We start from the raw sequence: 6,222 nt of genomic DNA, 5'->3' as shown, positions 1-6,222 counted from the left end.
ACACACACACACACACACACACACACACTAACACACTAACACACACATACACACGTACAGACACGATCATCAAATACACACATAAACTACATAATGTAGTCTGCACACACGCAGAGACACAGCGGGGAGCTTCATGTGACAGGGTGACAGTTCAACAGCAGCAGACTGGAGTGTCTGCTTTTAACACACACACACACACACACACACACACACACACACACACACACACACACACACACACACACACACACAGATAGATAGAGGCTGTGGATTTTGACAAGCAATTACAGAGATGAAATGAAGACGAGGAGAGGAGAAGAAGAATTCAGACACATCATTTATAGTTAAGAGACAAATTTCTGAGCAGATGCATTCATATCAGCTGATCGTCGATCAGACAACAGAAATACAAAGTCTTGTTTTGGTGATTCATAAAATACAGTAACTGGAATATTAGCATGGGTAGAAACATACGTACATGTTCAGATCTTCTTAAATTCTGTTCTGACTTGCTACATGTTGATGGAAACATGCTAAGTTCAGTCCTGAGAGATGGTCAGTGGTAAAAATATCTCTATGGAGGTCGCCACCACACTGAACTTCTCATATCTTTACAAACCCGTGGGGACGTCCAGGATTTCTACAGTCTATGACGACTGGAGGTTGATGTCCCATCACAGACTTACAATTAATGTTCTTTATTATCAAACATGATACTTCTTACATACAAAGCTCTTCATGGTCAGACACCATCTTATCTAAAAGAGCTCATAGAACCTTACTACCCCTCTAGAACACTGCGCTCTCTGAATGCAGGGATCCTTGTGGTTCTTCAGGGTTCCTTGTGGTTCTTCAGGGTTCCTTGTGGTTCTTCAGGGTTCCTTATGGTTCCTATAGTCTCCAAAAGTAGACTGTGAGCCAGAGCTTTCAGCTATCAGGCTCCTCTTCTGTGGAACAAACTCTTTCTGGGTTCTGGAGGCAGGCAGGTGAGTCCTGGACCATCACCTTAGTCATGTTAGACTGCTGGAGGAGTTCCCATGATGCACTGAGCTCTTCTCTCTGTAAACATTCAATGCATGTTACTAACTGAGCTCAGTCTTTGTGCTGTCTCGTCTCGTCAGGTTCTCGTGGATCGTGGTTTCTGCTGTGGTCCTCTGTGATGTCCAGTCATGATTGCTGCCATGCCTGGTCCTGACCGTCCACCAATGAGCTTGGGTCTGCTCGACGTGTCTGCTTGTTAAAAGGAAGTGAACTGAACAACCTTCACACAGTGTGACAGCTGTCACTCAAACATATTCAAAGAAATCATTTTGAAAGCGTTCAACACAAAACACAGTCTGCAGAATATTATCACTGCTTCCTCACCTCCTCTGTCATGAGATGTAAATTCATTCTGCTGTCTGAAGAGGAGGAAGGGTGAGGAGAACAATGGGAGAGGACAGGAGGCATGGGGGGGTGAGGAGGAGAGGAGCGATCACAGTGATGGAGGTGAAGAGGAGAAGGAGGTGCTGATGAAGTGATCGTTTGAGGTTTGATGGAAAAGAGGTGAGAGCTGAGTAACCTCAGCTCGTCTTCAGTTTATTTTAATATGTAAAGACGTTTCCAATCCACGGCGTTTTTCAATCAGACAGAAAATTCATTTTTTACAGCCTTCACCTTCTAATCAATACAATTCATCTTTGTGATTTATTTTACAAGTAGAATGCATTCAAAGACGTCCGGGTCTGTTGATTTATTCAAAAATAAAATTAAAAGATAAACTGGAACAAAAAAATCACGTTAAAAATATTGTTTAGGACGTCCCCACTTCATACTTTGTGTCTGTATGTGTGTGAGCACATTTAGAACGTGAATAATTTTTTGGGAAAACGAGATTTGCTTTTGGAAGTTTGGATTCTGTATTCTCCAATCATAAAAGTCTAATTAGATCTCTGAAGATGATTCTTTGAGCACATAGACTCGTTCAAATATAAATCCTGAATGTTTGTGTAGCTCCGTTAATGTCAGGAGATTAAAAAACGATTCTCTGCGAGCCCGCGAAGAAACGAGAGAGAGAGAGAGAGAGAGAGTCAGCGGGCTTTGAGGCTCAGGAGTAAATCTTGTTAATTGTCCTCCTGGTATCAGCCGATCTATATTATGAAAATTAAAGAGGGGTCACGGAGAGGGGAGCAGAGAGAGGGAGATTATTAGAAAGACACACAGACACACATACATGCACTATAAATATATTCATTTAGAATATTTGTTAAGTAGTAGAATCGTTTTTGATGTAATTTCTGCTTCGACAGCCTGCTCACCTTTGAGAGGATGAAAGGGTTAATGATTCAGCTGGACAGAAAACAGAGTGTGCTGTTTAACCTGAGGTTAACGAGCATGTGATCAGACAGTCACTGATTGATGCTCTAACAGGCCTGAGGAGACGAGAAATCGACGCACTGAGTGTTTCAGCTGCAGCGTTTGTCATGCAGAAGGTCCTTTGTTTCAAAATGAAGCTGTTTTTTTTTTTGGCCTTTTCAAGCTTTATTAGGACAGAGACAGCTGAAGAGGGACAGGAATGTGGAGAGAGAGAGACGGGGACTGACATGCAGGACAGAGCCTCAGGTCGGATTCGAACGCTGGGCTTCTGCAGCGAGGACTGAGCCGTCACACCCGGGGCGGCTGCTTTCGTAAACACAGAGTTTGGCTGGCGAGGAGCAGACCCGGTGTCGTGCCAGAACCGGAGCTGGGCAAGCAGGCAATGTAACCGGGCTCAGCAGCCTCTATGGACATAATGTCAGAGAAGAGACCGAAGAGGACGCTGACGTTTGGTTTTATTCCGTATTGTTATGTTCAGGTTTGGTTTATATGAAGTCATTCTCCTGTATTTGTAGTTTTGTGAATGTTAACCGTCTCTGATTTGTTTTATGTGACGTCTTGATGTGTTGGTTCTCCATCTCTTCCCTCACGCTCTCCTCTGAAACTCGTCCAAGGCGTTTTGTTTGTCTTTGTGTCACTGATATTAATGAGCCTCTCTCTCTCTGATTGGCTCATGGGTCAAGGTGCGCCACACTGGGGGCGTGGCTGAGGACATTGACTAAATAGTTGTGACATCACAACGTACATACGTCCAGACGGGTTGTTTGGAGGCGCAGGGTCTGACTCTGTGGAGTGTTTGATACTTTCACAGTATTTATGGATCAACACCTGGTTTATGATAATACATTTTAAAAGGAAGCAAACTAGTTCTACAACATGAGTCCTTTAATGTTTGTCTCAGTGTTTTCCTCGTCAGGTGAGGATAGTTTGTCCTCTGAGCTGCTCGTTAGACGGTGGCACTGTACCCAAGGTCAGGGTGGAGGTGGATTGAACAGATGGATGCTTCAGAGGTGCTGACACGCTGCTGACATCGCACAGTGTGACTCGCGTTAAGCCGACCTGCTTTTTGAAGACACACACGGTGTGTGTCCACCCTGCTGTTCCCCAGCGACTCTGCTGCATCACAGGGAGTCCGGATCAAACAGTTTGTCAGACGTGTCGTCGAACACACACATCAGAAATCTGAAGTGTGTGTGGCCTCAGTCAGACGATCCGTCCTGAACGTCCAACCTCCGTTATCGCCTCCACACAGCTGACCAATTACAGCAGGAGGTGTCAGCCTGTCTCCAAGCGCGTGAAGGTTTCAGACAAATCTTCTGAGGATTGACGGGCCGACCTGATCCGAAACTCATCGATCCCTCTGACCTCTTTCTGTCAGCGTGAATCCTTACTTAGATTTTATGAACGTGTCCTGAAGGCGGCTGCAGAGGAAAAGGTCAAGAGGTCATTAAAACCAGGGTTCATCCTCATAGATTTTATTTACTGAGCACGTTAAAGTTCATAATAAAATCCAGTAAAACCCAATTTAAACACCTACAGACAGAGAGCGGTTCAGTCAGGTTCATATGATGATTTTTTATGACACTCGTTAACTAATTAAAACATAAATTAAAGTGAATACAGATGACGTCAGTTTAACTTGGAGCTCTGAGTTACATAAAAATCATTTTACACGTCTCTGCTGACTGGAAGGTAATGTGTGTTTTGTAATGAATACAGAGAAACACATAAAATGTGATCATGTGATATGTTGATGTCTCACAGGAATCCATAGTAACGTGAATCAGAGTGGTCTTGACCCGTCACCTTGTCTGAAATGTGACATGGCTCTGCTTCATGTTGGACACAAACTGTCCCTTTAACGAAGTCGTCCACAAAGACCTGTAGCGAGACTGATGATGTAATCAGTACGTCTGTTGTGCAGTGCATTGTGGGTCACACACCTCTGCTTCTGCTGGTTTGAGTGGTGTTGCTGCCACCTTGTGTCTGAGATGAGTTAGTGCACCATCACATAAGAAATCAGTGTTTGTTGTGATTTGTTGTCTGCAGTTTTCTGTTCAGCTGTACTCGAGTATTTACTCTGATTACATTACTCACTATCAATCATAAACCAGGTCCCCAGCAGCAGCTGATCTCACTGCCTAGTCCAGCAGCAGTCAGCCCAGCTCGGCGTCTGTCTTTCAGCCTTTTATTTCACCAAGCTCTCACCAACCACTAAAAGTCAGTCCCACATTTACTCTTGTCCGGCGGCTTCTTGCTCGCTCACTCTCTCCTTTTCTCTTCTTAGCTTCCTCCGTCAGCGTCCTCTTCACTCTCTTCTCCTCTGCCATCATGTCCATAGAAGCTGCTGAGCCTGGTTACCTCCTCTTCTTCTTCCTGGTCGTCCATAACGCCTGTTGGTACAAACACTCAGTTCGTCAGCTTGGCGGTGAGCTCAGAGCGACGGGTACCCGTCGCTCTGAGCTCACCGCCAAGCTGACGGACTGAGCTAACAGCAGCTACAGCTGTCAGCAGTTTACTTCACTGTCCATCATAAACTCTGTAAATCACAGAGAGTTTGCTTCCTCACAGTCTACATCAGCGTCCTCTTCACTCTCTTCTCCTCTGCCATCATGTCCGTAGAAGCTGCTGACTGCTGGGCCTGGATACCAAACTGCTTTTTCTTTAACATGCAGGTTTATATTTTGTCCAGTAGAGAGCAGCACAGCACAGACTCCTGTGTGTGTTTCATCCTGTAGGTGTAACAGTCGGAGTGTATTCATGGTCTGATGTGTGTGGGAAGCAGAGCCGGGCTGATGATTGGCTGGGGCTGGGAGGCGGGAGCAAAGGCAGCCAAACGTTTCCTTCCTGTCCTCCTCACTCACTTTTTATTCTCTTCTTCTTTCTTCCTCCTTTTGGTTCCTCTTCCTCTTTCCCTCCTCTCCCTTTCCTGTTTGTCTCCGAGCAGTGGAACAAACCAAACATCGTTTTTATGCAATCAGACTGAAGCCTTTTCATAATCAAACATCGTTATATATTAATGATTTATTCATGATTTCATCATTTGTTCCTCCACAGCAGACCCGACCAAACAAAAGAAAAATATCACAATATACACAAAGAGTTAACGTGCACACACACACACACACACACACACACACACACACACACACACACACACACACACACACAGGGTTCAGATGTTTCAAACCTCTGCTGGTGTCTCGTGTACGTCGTTCAGGCTGCATGTTGGAGTGTGATCACGCTCAGCTGCTCTCCCACACAGCTCACAGCTCTGCAGCCCACACACACACACACACACACACACACACACACACACACACTGATCACAGTTCAGAGGTTGGATCTGCATTAGCAAAACAAGTACAGGAGAGATGAACCAACACGGATGTTTCTGCTAACGCAGAGGGCAGCGAGGACACCTACACACACACACACACACACACACACACACACACACACACACACACACACACACACACACTCGTGTTCATGTATACAGTGGAGGTAGATCACAGCAGTTTTACAGCTGATGTTCCTCCACATGCGTCCTGAGTTCTACTTTCATGTAGATTTTATGGATTTTTATGAGTGTCTGACACAGTTCGTTAAGTTCACTATAATATATAAATAAAGTTCAAATTAAGCTTTTAATGATATTTTTTAGTTTAATAGAGACAGCTGAAGAGTGACAGGAATGTGGAGTGACACGCGGGATTCAAACCCTGGGCCACATGGGGCGGACCCTCAACTACCAACTGAGCTAATCGACGCCGCAGAGTTTAAAATGTTTGAATGATACTTTAAACTGTCACTAAACCTCTCAGCACATTTTAGTCGACTAAAACTACATTTCTATTTTTATTT

Source organism: Larimichthys crocea, unplaced genomic scaffold (assembly GCF_000972845.2).
Source record: "Larimichthys crocea isolate SSNF unplaced genomic scaffold, L_crocea_2.0 scaffold148, whole genome shotgun sequence".
NCBI lineage: Eukaryota > Metazoa > Chordata > Actinopteri > Sciaenidae > Larimichthys > Larimichthys crocea.
The sequence above is the reverse complement of the archived record's forward strand: the minus strand, read 5'-3'. Positions refer to the sequence as shown.